A 16,638-nucleotide genomic window follows, 5' to 3' on the forward strand; every position below is an offset into this window, starting at 1 on the left:
TAAACAGAAAATAAATTTTAGCTTCCCCTCCCTGCATTTAAATCTCTAACTTCTAGAAATTTCTCCTCTACCAGGATTCCTGGAAAGTCAGATTAACTGATTTCTGAGCCTAAGACACTCATGCTGGAGAGCCAGTCACTGCAAAGGCTGTGGCAAGGGAACTTCAAGAATTCATTGACCACTGCTGACATCTATGAAATAAGCCCAGGAGAACTCCATGAGGGGCACTATCAGAACGCTGCCATTTCCTTTCAATTAATGTGGGAAAGCTGGGTCACCCGTCTATCGCCCTCTAGGGAAACTCAACTCCCTAAATGGCCTGGCCATCCATTCTTTTGTGAAACTTCCTCGGACCACTACATTTCAAGAGCAACATTTTCCACTTCTGAATTCTTAAAATTTTTACCTCATCTGGCAATGAAAGTACCATCGTGTGGTGTCTCACTGACTATTGCATTGAACTTAATAGGCCTCCATTGGTAAACACTTTTTGTGTCTTGGTTATTCAACTCTATGTTGAAATTCCAAGCAGGAAACAATCTTGGGATTATTTTCACTCCATCTAACAGAGAAATTGTGACACTTAATAAATATTTGCTAATTTAGGTCTATCTGTACTTTCTTATATTGATTCCTTTCAAAAGTATTTTTTTTCTTTTTAGAAAACTTTTATTTAATAAATATAAATTTCCAAAGTACAACTTTTGGAGTATAGTGGTTTTTCCCCCTATAACCACCCTCCGACCTGCAAACCATCCCATCTCCTACTCCCTCTCCTTCCCATTCTTCATTAAGAATCATTTTTAATTACCTTTATAAACAGAAGATAAACTTAGTATACACTAAGTAAAGATTTCAACAGTTTGCACCCACACAGAAACACAAAGTATAAAGTAATGTTTGAAGACTAGTTTTACCGTTTATTCTCATAGTATAACACATTGAGGACAGAGACCCTACATGGGGAGTAAGTGCACAGTGATTCCTGTTGTTAACAATTGACGCTCTTATTTATGACGTCAGTGATCACCCGAGGCTCTTGTCATGAGCTGCCAAGGCTATGGAAGCCTCTTGAGTTCACAAATTCTGACCTTATTTAGACGGGGCCATAGTCAAAGTGGAACTTCTCTCCTCCCTTCAGAGAAAGTATTTTGAACATCTGAATTGTATCCCAGTTAAAATGATTAAAATGTTTACCTATAATGGCTTCTAAATATTCATTTCAAATGTAAAGCTCTACTGTCCAAAATTTCATTTACTTTTTCACTATGCACTACTAACACACAGTTGCTTCCTAGAAAAGGTAAAAACAATGCTTCCCAAACACAGCTTTGAAGTCTATTTTATAATCCATTCAACAGGCAAGTGAAAAACAAGATTTTCAGAGGATAAGCATCACATTTATTTTTAGAACTGCTTTAAACACTCAGAAATTTGGTATTGTTTTGTAGATGTGGATACTAAAGAAGATACTAAAGAACAAGATAGTAATATTTATTTGCCAATATAACAAACCAATGTGTATTTCATGGTAAATTTTTATAACTGCCAGCCTGTGCTGTGGCACAGTGGGTTAAGCGGCTGGCTGCACTGCCAGCATCCCTTATGGGTGCTGGTTGCAGTCCCAACTGTTCCACTTCTGCTGCCCATGGTGGCCAGTAGGGGAGTGGACCAGCAGACTGCAGATCTGTCCCTATCTCTGTCCCTCTCCATCTATCCATGTTTTTCCCTGTGTTACTCTGCCTTTCAAACAAATAAATGAATCTTTTTAAAAATTGTCATAATTAAATAAATAATAAGAGCTTCTGTATCTTCATTTAAAAAGCCAAGCCATAAATAATTTCTTAGAAAAACTTACTCATGTGTGTGCTTTGGATAAATATTTGTTAAATATTTAGTTCCTGTTAAACGAAAATCTTGGGCAGTTTCCATTACAAAAGCAGGACGATCATTACCAGGAGCAATGACATCCCTAAAACGTGAGACAGAAGAGCTCCACACGCGTGGCTCATATTTTAAAAGCCTTCACTACATGAGGTTGACACTGGCAGTAATAGAAGGAAATCACTTCTTGATTAAAGTAAAGCTGCCAGTGCACACAGAAGAAGCTTCACATCACCTCCTTGACTCCAACAGGTCGTGAGTTTGATTTTCTATTCACCCCTATTCTCTCTCCTTGACCTTTTCTTTTTGCTTTCTCCCCTTCCTGAATTCAACTGTTTATCTACAAACATCCACCTGCTACTTCAATTAATGTATCTCCTTGTCTGAGACTTCTATACGAATATTCCAATTCCTAAGCTCAGTGATAAAAACAAGAATAGGAAACAATGTGTACATAACTAATTTTTACCAGGTAGATCAATGCCATCTGAAAAATATCATAAACATCATTCTTTGAAAAGTTAAATATGAAAAAATCCACTCCAAATATAAATAGTAAAAGCCAACAAGGAAAGTCATATTTAATTTATAAATAGAGATAATTAGTATGTTTGGACAAATATTGAGAACAAAGATCCTCTTCGTAATGAAAATCAAAATTGCATTTAGAAAAAGATTATGCTTAAAGGTTATACGAGGAAAACTGTGGGGAGCAACCCGGACTGGACTGAGTTACTGGAATTAAGACTTATTCTATGCATCTGCTCTCCCACAATATGGCGCTGGGAGAGGAGAAAACAGCTTCTACACAGCTGCCTCTTGCCAACTTGAGTGATGACCTCCAGGAGCTGATCCTGCTCCTGATTGGAGGAGAGCAGCGTACTCGGTGTGTGGGCAGCCGAGTTAGGATTGGCGGAAGAGGACAATAAAGGAGGAGAGAGACGGCATGCACCAGGAACATCTAAGGGGAACATCTATCTGAAGGAACACCTGTGCAGCCCCTGAGAGAGCTGGCCGGCGGTGTACCGCTCCCCCGCGGAAGTGGGGAATGTGGCAGGGGGAACCGCCCTTCCACGGAGGTGGAAGGGTCGGTAGCCAACCCGGGAAGAACCAGCAGCAAACCTGGGGAGGGCCGAGCAGACAAAAGAACAGCGCAGGGTCCTGTGTCGTTCCTCCACGAAGACGGGGAGCGACATAATGGTGCCGTGACTCGGATAGGAAACTTAGGAGGGAAGAAACGGGAAGAAGTGGAAAATACCAGAGAGAGAGACTAGCAAAGAGCCTAGGGGAAAGCCGGACGGAAAAGGTGCCGGCAGAAGCTATTGAAAGCCTAGGCATAGACTCGAATACGAACTGTGGGAAAGAAGTTAGGATTTAAAGTGAAAGCAAGAAGAAACTTAGACTCGGATATGGACTATGGCAGGGAAGTTAGGAGATTGAAAGCGAAGGATACAGACTGTGGGGAGAAGCCAGGAGAAATGAGGGAGGAATATTGTTGGAAGAAAACTTAGGGAAACATACCGGGTAGAGAAAAATGTTAGGGAAATTGAAGCCTCGGGGGGCAGGCCGAGGCAGAGACGTAAGCCAGTTTGGAATTCTTTAAGTCAGCCCGGGGGGCAAAAGGCAAAAATCTGGAACCAGAGGCAGAGACGTGGGCCGCCAGGTTGGAATCCGTCAGATTAGCCCAGGGAGCAAAGGACGGGAAGCCAGACCAAAAGGCGCGACATGAGCCAGGTTGAATTCGCCAGGTTAGCCCGGGGAACTTAGATTGAATACTAGTGGCGGAAACGTGAGCTGGGGCTGTGTGATTCGCGGAAGCCGCCACGTGCAGAGAGAGCACGGGGCGTGAATAGATAGGGAACGCGGGGCTGGCGCGAGGCCGTGGTGCGGACGCGAAGGGGCGCGGAGACCGCGGAGTGCGCGCGTGAAGCCGGGAAGCCGCGCAGATGAGAGAAGCGCAGGCTGAAGCGGCTCAGAGCCGGGAAGCCACCGAGAAGCAGCCTTGGGGCGGGCGCCGGGAAGCCGCAGGGATAAGAGAAACAGAAGTTTAGAAGTAAAATGAGAGAAATAGGAATGCTGGTAGATAGAAGTAAAATAGGAGAAATAGGAATGCCCGGAGATAAAGAAATAGAGAAAAATAAGGCCTCCCCACAACACGCACTGCAATGAGAGAGCTTGGATTCAGTCTGCCTGATTAGGGAGGTGGTGAGCACCTGCGGGCGGCTAGCAGCTTATGCGCCGCAGGTCACCGAAGACAGGCACAAATCAACACCAATAACTCTCCCCACAATACCGCAATGAGAAGGCTTGGATTCGGTCTGCCTGATTAGTAAGGCGATAAGCACCAGCAGGCAGCTCAACCAGAGTATGAGCTGCAGGTCACCGAACTCAGGCACGCATCGGCGCCTAAAAACCTCCTCACAACATGGCGAAGAGAGGACACGGATTCGGTTTGCCTGATTGATAGGACTTGTAAGCACCTGTGGGCAACTCTAGCAAGCAGAGCAGAGTGTGTGCCACGGGGCACCGAAGACAGGCGTGTATCAACGCCAAAAAATAAAAAGAAAGGGGGATCTGTGGGGAGCAACCCGGACTGGACTGAGTTACTGGAATTAAGACTTATTCTATGCATCTGCTCTCCCACAATATGGCGCTGGGAGAGGAGAAAACAGCTTCTACACAGCTGCCTCTTGCCAACTTGAGTGATGACCTCCAGGAGCTGATCCTGCTCCTGATTGGAGGAGAGCAGCGTACTCGGCGTGTGGGTAGCAGAGTTGGGATTGGCGGAAGAGGACTATAAGGGAGGAGAGAGACGGCATGCACCAGGAACATCTAAGGGGAACATCTATCTGAAGGAACACCTGTGCAGCCCCTGAGAGAGCCGGCCAGCGGTGTGCCGCTCCCCCGCGGAAGTGGGGAATGTGGCAGGGGGAACCGCCCTTCCACGGAGGTGGAAGGGTCAGTAGCCAACCCGGGAAGAACCAGCAGCAAACCTGGGGAGGGCCGAGCAGACAAAAGAACAGCGCAGGGTCCTGTGTCGTTCCTCCACGAAGACGGGGAGTGACAGAAAACAAACGTAAACCTTCAGAAAGTTAATGAGTGTCTATCAAGTATTTTAAAAAACATAAATGATGTTCATTTTGACTATTACAGTAGTTATATGCTTGCTGTTTCAACTAAGAACAGAAGAAAATATTTGCTAATTGATAGTACTATAGTATGAAGTGATTTGTTCTAAAAATGTGCTTCCATTTCAACCGTCCGGTTTAATAGAATACATTTGTTATAAAATACCCTTGTTTGAGGCTGGCACTATGGCATAGTGGGTAAAGTCACCACCTGCAGTGCCAGCATCCCATAGGGGAGCTGGTTTAAGTCCCGGCTATTCCACTTCCAATCCAGCTCTCTGCTATGGTCTGAAAAACAGTAAAAGATGGCCCAGGTCCTTGGACCCTTGCACCTACATGGGAGACCTGGAAAGAAGCTCCTGGCCCCTGGTTCTGGATTGGCACAGCTCCGGCTGTGGTTGTCAGTTTGGGAGTGAACCAGCAGATGGAACACCTCCCTCCTTCTCTCTCTCTCTCTCTCTCTCTGCCTCTCCTCTCTGTGTGTAACTCTGACTTTCAAATAAAAATATAAATCTTTTTTTAAAAAATAAAATAAAATACTCTTGTTCACTCAGTTCTTGGCTAACAAAAGATCCCTTAGCCAGAAATTTCAACTTTCTACATAACTCAGAACAAGGAAATGAATACATGCTCTCGTCTTGATCAGAGGAATAGTTGAGGCTATGCAAGGTATACCCCCGCGGAGCTGGCAGTAGTTCCATCAGAGAGGTAAGGAGAAAAGTTGGGAATCTAAAACAATAACGACTGCGGGAGTCTTCACTATCCGCCGCGAGGGTAGCAGTGCTGATTAAAAGCGCTCACAGCCTGCCAGGTCAGAGGACGCCGATTTTCAATTCACAGCAATACCATGTAAGTATTTCACTTCAAAAGTGCATGACCCAGTCCAGACAGAATATTTTACATATTTATTTGCCTTGAACTCAATTCAGCCTTTATTTTCCCTTTAAAAGGAAATGATTTCAGGACATTTTTCTCAAGAAAATATATTATCCTTCAGTGTGCAATAAGGAACCAGACAGTCTGGGAACTTTCTAGGTTGGAGTATATTGACATTGGAAATGATAGTTAGGCCGCAAGTATGTAATTTAACCTAGGTTCAGTTCACATGACACAGAAGAAGTAATGCACAAAAGCTGCCCTATTTAAATCAGAAATAAAAATGATTAAATGGATGCAGTTGATGAAACGTCTGGTATTTTAACTTAGAACAGCACCAAAAACAGCTTAAAGCTGTTGAAGTGACTTTTTTGTTTTTTAAATTTATTTATTTGAAAGTCAGAGTTACACAGAGAGAGAAGGAGAAGCAGAGAGAGAGAGATCTTCCATCCAATGGTTCACTCCCCAGTTGGCCGCAACGGCTGGAGCTGCACCAATCCGGAGCCAGGAGCTTCTTCTGGGTCTCCCACAGGGGTGCAGGGACCCAAGGACTAGGGCCATCTTCCACTGCTTTCCCAGGTCGTAGCAGAGAGCTGGATTGGAAGTAGAGCAGGCGGGTCTTGTGCCGGTGCCCATACGGGATTCGGAGCCAGGAGCCAGGAGCTTCTTCCGGGTCTCCCACATGGGAGAACCAGTGCCAATATGGGATGCCGGCGCTTCAGGCCAGGGCATTAACCTGCTGTGCCACAGCACCAGCCCCAATGAAGTGACTTTAACAAGCCAAACTGCTTACTGGTAAAACAATGAACAAACTACTGACTGAGTGAACTGGGAGATACATCAATTTGTGGATCAACATTAATGACAAATTGTACTCTACCATTACCTTTCGTTAAAAATTGCAAAAACAATGCAAACATTTATCACTAAAATCCTTCAGAATGTGCGGCTTGTCTAGCTGCAGAGTCACTACCCTAGACCAGAGCGTCTTCCTCCATCACAACACCAGAGCAGGAATGTGGCCCAGTGGTTCAGATGCCTGTGTTCCACGCTCGACTGCCTGGCTTCGATTCCCAGGTCCAGTTCCCGGTTCCAGCTCCCTGCAAACGCAGACCCTGAGAGGCTCAGCTGGGTCCCTGCCAGGACTGGGAGACCTGGATCAAGCGCCAGCTTCTGGCTCCAGCCCGGGCCCAGCCCAGACCATTACAGGCATTTGAGTAATAGGACAGTAAGTGGAAGTGCGAGCTCTCTCTCTTCTCCTCCCATTTCTCTATCAGATAAATAATAAAAACAAAAATTTCAAAAAATATGTATCAAGTAAGGTTGCTGTGAGAATTGAGAGCAGATATATACAAGTCACTTATCTTGAAATGGATTAGATATTCTAATTATAATGCATATAATTACCCCAATATGAAAAAAATTACTCACTGGGTACTATCTCATATTCTGGTGGTATTCTTTTAATGTTTTTTTTTCTTTTTTTTGACAGGCAGAGTGGACAGTGAGAGAGAGAGACAGAGAAAAAGGTCTTCCTTTTGCCGTTGGTTCACCCCCTAATGGCCGGTGCGCTGCGGCCGGCGCACCGCGCTGATCTGATGGCAGGAGCCAGGTGCTTCTCCTGGTCTTCCATGGGGTGCAGGGCCCAAGCACTTGGGCCATCCTCCATTGCCCTCCCGGGCCACAGCAGAGAGCTGGCCTGGAAGAGGGGCAACCGGGACAGAATCCGGCTCCCCGACCGGGACTAGAACCCGGTGTGCCGGCGCCGCAAGGTGGAGGATTAGCCTAGTGAGCCGCGGCGCCGGCTCTTTTAATGTTATATGTTATCTCTAATCCTCTGATAATCGTTATCTTTATATTATTATCCCTGCTTTATAGACAAGTAAACTGAGGCACAGATAAATGTAGTCTCATATAGAAAAGAAAATAATTAATAAAGAAATCAAGAGTAGGGGCCGGCACTGTGGTGCAGCGGGTTAACGCCCTGGCCTGAAGTGCTGGCATCCCACATGGGTGCCCGTTTGAAACCCAGCTGCTCCACTTCCGATCCAGCTCTCTGCTATGACCTGGGAAAGCAGAAGATAACCCAAGTCCTTAGGCCCCTGCACCCACGTGGGAGACCTGGAGGGAGCTCCTGGCTCCTGGCTGCGGATCGGTGCAGCTCCGGCCATTGCTGCCAATTGGGGAGTGAACCATTGGATGGAAGACCTCTCTCTCTCTCTCTACCTCTCCTCTCTCTGTGTAACTCTGACTTTCAAATAAAATAAATAAATCTTTAAAAAAAGCAATCAAGAGTAAAATGCACAGTTGCCTGACCCCAAAGCCCACTAATGTCAAGTACTCAAACATCAGTCTAAGTAAGAATCTCTTTAAACAGTGTCTCAATCCCATCCCCAGACAATCTGAGGAGGCTGAGGTGAGGACCATGAATCTGCATTTGTACTGGGATGCTTTCACTCCTGGGCCAAGGACCACACCCCCTACCTTATAGTCCCTCATAAAATGCAGAGTAAATTGGCAGTGAATGGTTCTCTGACTGTCTGGGAACCTATACTCAATTCAATCATTTAAAGGCCCTGGCAGAAGTTTGGCTTTCATACTGTATCTGGGAAAAGTGCATATTCTCTTCATGAGCTGGAAGCTTTGAAATGCCTATCCCCGCTCCACTAGGAAATCATCCTCAAACCCATCAAGGTCTCCTAAATTCCCTAGTAAGCCAGATAGCAGAATTTTCAGAGAAATCACCACATACAGAGATTTTATGAAACTTATCTTTAAATTTTAAAAATTGAAAAAATGTAAATAAATGAAATGCTCAGTAAAATGCTGTTGTCTGCAGTGATGATGGACGTAACACATTCGATACTCATTATTTCAAAAGGACTTTGATAAGGACTCTCATTATCAATGCATTTGTCTGCATGCAGTTTTGCTTTGCTGAAGGTATTCATTTACTCTGGTTTGAAATACTTCAAGGAGGATTCAACAAACTGAGTAGCAGGTATTTCCTTTTGTAAAACGCACATACACACATTATCAAGCAACAGTACTGACTGAAGAAGATTCACTCAGTGATTAACTAAACAAGTAATTCTGTGAGATCTGAGGCAGATGATAAAGTCTTCACTCCAGTCTACATGTCTTCTTTCTATAATGGGGCACTCAGCAGGGTATGTCACTTTCCAGTGGGTTTAGTTCTTAGAAAGTTTGCTCTCCTATGCAAGAGGTTCTTAGTCGGGATTCATGAACTGCCCTCCCTGGAAATATTTCAACTGTGAACCTGAGCGCCTTGGCAAATGTTTGCTTACTGTCAAGTGTTTATCTTCATCAGCTCAGCCACTCAAAATGAGTGAGGAACCACGGACTGATCTCAGAAACACTGCCTTGCTGCAAAGAATCACTCCTTCTGGCTGAGTCATAGAGAACTTGCAATCTACAAATCTGACACCTTCCCAGCCCTTCAGCCTTTCCACTAATGTTTCTTCGGATTTCCACCTTCCCTTCTATGGATGAAACTTCTCTGGTTGTCCTCCCCATTCCACTCTGAGGTGTCTTCTGACTATTTGTGATCTCTCTCACTTCCAGGTTTACTGGATACTCATTTTAAAGCATATTAGCAATCACTGCATTTTTACAAAAATGAATTCAGATAATCAACTTTTTCAAATTGTAATTAGCACAAATTACAATATAATTCACTGTTCTAGTATTTAAGACAAGAAATGAATACAGCATTTTAAAAGACAAAATTTTGGGGGCCAGTACTGTGGCGTAGTGGGTAAAGCCGCCACCTGCAGTGCCAGCATCCCACATGGGAGCCGGTTCGAGTCCCGGCTGCTCCACTTCTGATACAGCTCCCTGCTAAATGTGCCTGGGAAAGCAGTGGAGGATGGCCCAAGTCCTTGGGCCCCTGCACTCACGTGGGAGACGTGGAAGAAACTCCTGGCTCCTGGCTTTGGATGCTTAGCTCTGGCCTTTTTATCCATTTCGGGAGTAAACAGTAGATGGAAGACCTCTCTCTCTCTCTCTCTACCTCTCTCTGTAACTCTGTCATTCAAATAAAAATATTTTTAAAAAATGAAAAGACAAAATGTTGCATAATTCTCTAATGAAACAATCTTCTGTTTGTTCTAATGTTTAACCTCATTCTGGAAAATATTATCAAACAAGCCCGTAAATATTCTGCTTTCCCTTGCTTTATGTTAATGTACTTACAGGTCTTTCATAATACAATCCACTCACGCAAAATAGAGTAGGATACATCAAATACTAAAAATAGAAATGTACATGACTAACTGAATCCTACTTTAATAGAACTGCGGAATATTTAACTACGATTCCTCCTAAGTTGAAAGAAATTCTATGCCAGCCTTCAGGAGAAGTTTTTAAACTGCCTTTTCCTAAACCCTATATTATGCTTCAGGTTAACTACAGTGGCATACATGAATGAAATAAAAACAGGAGTGACCAAGGAACATATATTGTAGGAAATGAAGAGTATAAAAGAAAAAAAAAACATTTTAGAGAACAGAGACGATCAAGAACAGCCAAATGGGACAGCAGTTGCATGGTTTTAAGGCAGAGTGATTAGAATATATTGCTCTTTGGGGTGTTATGCATGAAATGAGAGAGCATTTGTTATTTTTATGTGATTTAAAGACATTAAAAATTTGCTCTGATAACCACATTCTATGTTGTTTCAAATATCTAGAAATCCACCTGCCCCTCAAAACACTCTGTTTATCTTAATAGTGAATCATGTAATGCATTAATTCCTCAGCACATATTTGACAGCTCACTCAACTAAGCCTCAAAGGAATCCAAAGTATAATTGAATTTTGATAGAAGAGGAAAAAAAGAGATGACACAAATGTAAATGTTTGCTGATGGATCAAGCAGAGATTTTTACCCAGCACTTATCTTTATAACATCTATAATTACACTAATAATTTCAGTAACAGTCGTAATTTATTTACTAACAATTGCAATGTCAGAGGTACTATGCATTATTTAATTTATTTCTTATAGCTTGCCACCTGTGTGTGTGAAGATTTACTGAATATAGCCATAATGATGCATTTACAGGCAGTCTCTAACTTCACCTATAATCACAGAACTGAGTAGTTGATGCAGTCAGCATTTTTTTTGCATTTGAGTCAACTGTGTTAAGTTATACTTTGTAATAATCCTTCAAGTATAATAAAAGCATCATGAGATTAAATTATAGCCATATAATTGGCACTTTCAATGAGAAAGAAAATCTAGTTTTTCCTTCAGTGAACTACATCTTGTGGGAAATACTTAAATGGAAATTCTTGATTTGTGGAAAGCTTAAATTAAGCTAATGTATGAAACTTGCATTTTTGAACTGATGCATGCCAAAAACAAAAGACAAAGTGTATTTATATAAACGTTTGCATACTTTTTAAAAAAATTCATATAGACAGCCATCTGGCAATAAAGGCTGAATTTCTAAAGAGTCTGAGCCATAAGGTGAAAAAACTCTGTCCGGGGACAGAAAAAAATAATAAATTGACATGCTGGACAAGTCAAAGTCTTTCTTGGCAGTTTCCAAGTCATTGTATTCAGAGTTTCGTGTTTGCTTCCTGAGTCAATGAATACCATACAAATCAAGGCTACCATTTTCGCTCCCCTGCTCCCCCAGCTGGGTTCAATCACTGGGCAAGCTCACTCTCGGCTGCATGTTTGGTCCGGCAGGTGAGCTTGAGTGACTTGTCTCGGCCTCTGAATGAAGTCAGAGGAATTCAGCTGGGGTGGGAGAGCCTCTGGGACCTGGAGGTAACTAGGTTAGGGAAATGGATTAGGGTTTTTTCTTTTTCTTTTGCAAGGGGGGCGGGGGGAGGAGACGGTGCCTGGGGCAAGAGCCTGCCCCAAAGAAAAGGGTTTCTAAAATGGTCACAGTTCCTTCTTTTGCCTCAAAAAGTGACATTTACTCAAAGAAGAAAAAAAATGACAAGATGTCCATCCCTTGGCTCCCTCCCCTCCCCTCCCCCACGATTCCACAGCCCCCCAGGACCTAGCTGGGGCTAGGTGGCAGGACAGCCCCCCCCTCCCAGATGAGGTGAGCAACATTGAGGGGCATCTCCTCAAAGGAGGTGTTGGAGCAGGTCCCGATGTCTCGAGGAGCCCGCTTGTCTTCTGTCACCATGTTAATAGCCACACCTTTAGGACCGAAGCGTCCGCCATGGCCAGTTCTGTGAGCCTAGTTTTCCCTGTCGGTGGGAAGGTCACAGTTGATGACTAAAGAAACTCGCTGCACAGCGCCTCTGAGCAGCAGGTCAGCGGTAATCAGTTCTCTGCTGGAGCCGGAACGGAGCTCCCTCATGCTCACGTCTCACTCCTTTGGGTCCGAATCTCCCTGCGTGCCAGAGACGGTGAAGTCCCGGGCATGCATCTTCTCAGTGAGCCAACCGACCTTCCTTCGAGTACTGACGAAGAAGACAGTCTGGGTTATGGTCAGGCTTTCGTACAAGTCACAGAGTGTGTCCAGCTTCCACTCCTCGCGTTCCACGTTGATGTAGAACTGGTGGATACCCTCCAGGGTCAGCTATCCAGATGGAGTCCCCCATGAAGTTCTTGGTCACCTCGAGCACAAAGAAAGGCACTGTAGCAGACAACAAAGCCACCTGGTGTTGCTGTTGAGCTTCTGGAAGATGTCCTAGATCTGGTCCTTGAATCCACAGCTCATGAAGGAGTGGTTTGTACCCCCATGTTTACTGCAGCTCAATTCACAACAGTTGTGATATGGAACTGATCTGGACATCCATCGACCAATGAATGGATAAGGAAAATGTGGTATATATACACTATGGAAAATTACTCAACTGTAAAAGAATGAAATCCTGTATTTTGCAACAAAATGGATCCAACAGGAAACCAATATACTTAGTGCAATAAGCTAGTCCCAAAAAGACAAACCTATGTTGTCCCAGCCTGTGGTAGCTATTCGAGTACAAACAAATGTAACGCATATGAGCAAAATCGATATCTTGACATTTGGTTATTGTTTACAACCTTTTTATCTCTACTGTTGAGGAAGTGTTTTTATCTTCTTACTATTTGTTGAATTCTTTATATAGTGAAGAGTTAAGCTTATGATCATAAAATAAATTGAATGTATGTCACTGCAAAAATTAAAGGAATAAGAAAGAAAGGAGGGAGTGAGGGTGGTATCATTATGCTTCTAGATCTGTATAAATGAAATACATGAAGTTTATTCAGCTTATATTAATAAAAATTATTCAAAAAATTAAATAAACATGACAATTCATAACAGCTACACTGACACATTAAATGATTATCTTTTCAAGTGTTTTCAGATAACAGTGCAGGAGGGACTATTACCACCTATCAAATAATTATATCCACCACATATCCCACTTGTTCATATAATTTTTCTTTTAGTTTCCAATCTGTAAAAATGTCCATTCTGGATGCAAAATTCTACCATTTCTTGTTGCTAACTTTTATCTTTGCTCTCATAAAAATAATGGTTAGGAAAAAAAACAGTAACAACAAAAACGGAATGAAAATCTATTCAACCACCTGAAAAATATCTGACTCAGTAATAAATTTGTAGGAGGATGGGGAAAATATACATATTTTTATATATATATATATACACACACACACACACACCACACTGTGTGGTTCTTGCCTCAAGATTATTTAAAATAGTTATTTTGCATTTTTGTCATTGAAGGCATGTTGCTAAAGGCTGTTTATAAATGACAAAAAATGCTCAAAATTCACTCATAATATGCCTTTATACATATATCTTCCTTGCCACATTTATTTACTTTTTACTATTCACAACTTTTAAATGTAAGACACAATTCAATATAAATTTAATGGCTCGTATTCAATAGTTTCCCTATATTACATGAATTGTGTCAACTTTTGCTATCTTGCCTCAAATACTTGTAGACTCCAGGGAATGTGCAACTGCTAAAAGCAAATTATAGTTTCTGATTCAAAGTCATGCACCTCTCAACGTGTTATAAATTCAGCAAAACGATGAGTTCTACTCTGTAGCAAGTTCAGAGGCATCTCAGCCTTTTTTTTTTTTTTTCGACTGGAGACCCATGTCCTTTTCTTCTTACACAAAGCCCACATTCATTTTGCAAGAAATGCTGCTATAAACATGGGGATGCAGAAGTCTGTCCAAGAGACTGATTTCATTTCCTTTGTAAAAATATACCTAGGAGGGGGATGGCTGGAGTGTACCACAGTCCATCCTAGTTTTAGCTTTTTAAGGCACCTGCATTCTGTCTTCCCAAGTGGTTGTACTAGCTCTAAGTCCCATCAACAATGCCCAAGTGTTCACTTTTCTCTGCATCCTCATCAGCACTTGTTATTTTCCATGATTTTGATCATAAGCATTCTAACTGGTGTGAGGAGACATTTTATTGTGGTTTTGGTTTTTATATCGTTGATGACTAGTTATTTTAAGCAGTTTTTCATCTGCCCATTAGTCATTTGTGTTTTCTTTTGAGAAATGTCTATTTAAAACTAGTGACCAGCCGGTGCCGCGGATCACTAGGCTAATCCTCCGCCAGCGGCGCCGGCACCCCGGGGCTCTAGTCCTGGTTGGGGTTCTGGGTACTAGTCCCAGTTACTCCTCTTCCAGTCCAGCTCTCTGCTGTGGCCCAGGAAGGCAGTGGAGGATGGCCCTAGTTCTTGGGCCCTGCACCCGCATGGGAGACCAGGAGAAAGCACCTGGCTCCTGGCTTCGGGTGGTCGCAGCGCGCTGGCAGTAGCAGCCATTTTGGGAGTGAACCAATGGAAGGAAGACCTTTCTCTCTGTCTCTCTCTCTCTCTCTTACTGTCTAACTCTGCCTGTCAAAAAAAAAAAAAAAATTGGTTCCCTGTGGGGAGCAACTCGGACTAGACTAAGTTACTGGAATTAAGACTTATTCTGTGCATCTGCTCTCCCACAATATGGCGCTGAGAAGGGAGAAACAGCTTCTACACAGCTGCCTCCAGTTCAACCAATAAACAGCAGGACCTGCTCCTGATTGGAGGAGAGCAGCGTACTCGGCGTGTGGGTAGCAGAGTTGGGATTGGTGAAGAGGACTATAAAGGAGGAGAGAGACAACATGCACCAGGAACATCTAAGAGGAACATCTAAGGGGAACACCTGTGCAGCCCCCAAGAGAGCCGGCCGGCAGTGTGCCGCTCCCCCGCGGAAGTGGGGAAAGTGGCCAGGGGGAACCGCCCTTCCACGGAGGTGGAAGGGACAGCAGCCAACCCGGGAAGAACCAGCAGCAAACCCGGGGAGGGCCGAGCAGACAAAAGAACAGCGCAGGGTCCTGTGTCGTTCCTCCACGAAGACGGGGAGCGACATAATGGTGCCGTGACTTGGATATGAAGCCTAGGCAGGGTTCAGTGTCGCTCCTCCATGAAGAGGGGGAGCAACATAATGGTGCCGTGACTCGGATAGGAAACTTAGGAGGGAAGAAACGGGAAGAAGTGGGAAAATATCGGAGAGAGAGACTAGCAAACAGCCTAGGGAAAAGCCAGACGAAAAAGGTGCCGGAAGAAGCTATTGAAAGCCTAGGCATAGACTCAGATACGGACTATGGGGGGAAGCTGGGAGAAATCTCTAAAGTCAAAAGAGAAAGTGAAAGCTAGAACAAACAGATTTGGATATGGACTGTGGGGAGAAGCCAGGAGAAATGAGGGAGGAATATTGTTGGAAGAAAACTTAGGGAAACATACCGGGTAGAGAAAAATGTTAGGGAGGATGAAGCCGCGAGTGCAGGCCGAGGCGGAGACGTAAGCCAGCTTGGAATTCTTCAAGTCAGCCCGGGGAGCAAAAGGCGAAAATCTGGAACCAGAGGCAGAGACGTGGGCCGCCAGGTTGGAATTCGCCAGGTTAGTCCGGGGAACTTGGACAGAATGCCGGTGGTGGCGGAAACATAAGCTACGCTGTGTGATTCGCGGAAGCCGCCACGTGCAGAGAGAGCACGGGGCGTGAATAGATAGGGAACGCGGGGCTGGCGCGAGGCCGTGGTGCGGGCGCGAAGGGCGTGGAGACCGCGGAGTGTGCGCGCGAAGCCGAGCCGCGCAGAGCCGGGAGCCCGCCGCAGGGTGGGCGCCGGGAAGCCGTGCAGATGAGAGAAGCGCAGGTTGAAGCGGCTCAGAGCCGGGAAGCCGCCGAGAAGCAGCCTCGGGGCAGGCGCCGGGAAGCCACAGGGATAAGAGAAACAGAAGTTTAGAAGTAAAATGAGAGAAATAGGAATGCTGGCAGATAGAAGTAAAATAGGAGAGATAGGAATGCCCGGCAATAGAGAAATAGAGAAAAAAAAGGCCTCCCCACAACATGGCAATGAGAGAGCTTGGATTCGGTCTGCCTGATTAGACGATAAGTACCTGCTGGCGGCTAGCAGCTTACCCGCTGCAGGTCACCGAAGACAGGCACGTTATCAACACCAATAAGTCTCCCCACAAGATGGCAATGAGAAGGCTTGGATTCGGTTTGCCTGATTGCTAGGGCTTGTAAGCACCTGCAGGCAGTTCTAGCAGAGCAGAGCATGCGCTGCAGGGCACCGAACACAGGCACGCATCAGCGCCTAAAAACCTCCTCACAACATGGCGAAGAGAGGACCCGGATTCGGTTTGCCTGACTGATAGGGCTTGTAAGCACCTGTGGGCAACTCTAGCAAGCAGAGCAGAGTGTGTGCTGCGGGGCACCGAAAATAGGCGCGTATCAACACCAAAAATAAAA

General features: G+C 44.4%; 1 long non-coding RNA gene and 1 pseudogene across 1 annotated transcript in view; both read right to left on the reverse strand.

Moving 5' to 3' along the window:
- Nucleotides 1–16,638, reverse strand: part of LOC103347854 (arginyl-tRNA--protein transferase 1) — a 323,705-nt gene that overhangs the window by 136,103 nt on the left and 170,964 nt on the right. The gene's annotated exons all lie outside the window — the stretch shown is intronic.
- On the reverse strand, nucleotides 11,747–15,499 carry LOC138850049 (eukaryotic initiation factor 4A-I-like; annotated as a pseudogene).

This window comes from Oryctolagus cuniculus, chromosome 6 (assembly GCF_964237555.1).
Source record: "Oryctolagus cuniculus chromosome 6, mOryCun1.1, whole genome shotgun sequence".
In the NCBI taxonomy this organism is placed as follows: Eukaryota; Metazoa; Chordata; class Mammalia; order Lagomorpha; family Leporidae; genus Oryctolagus; species Oryctolagus cuniculus.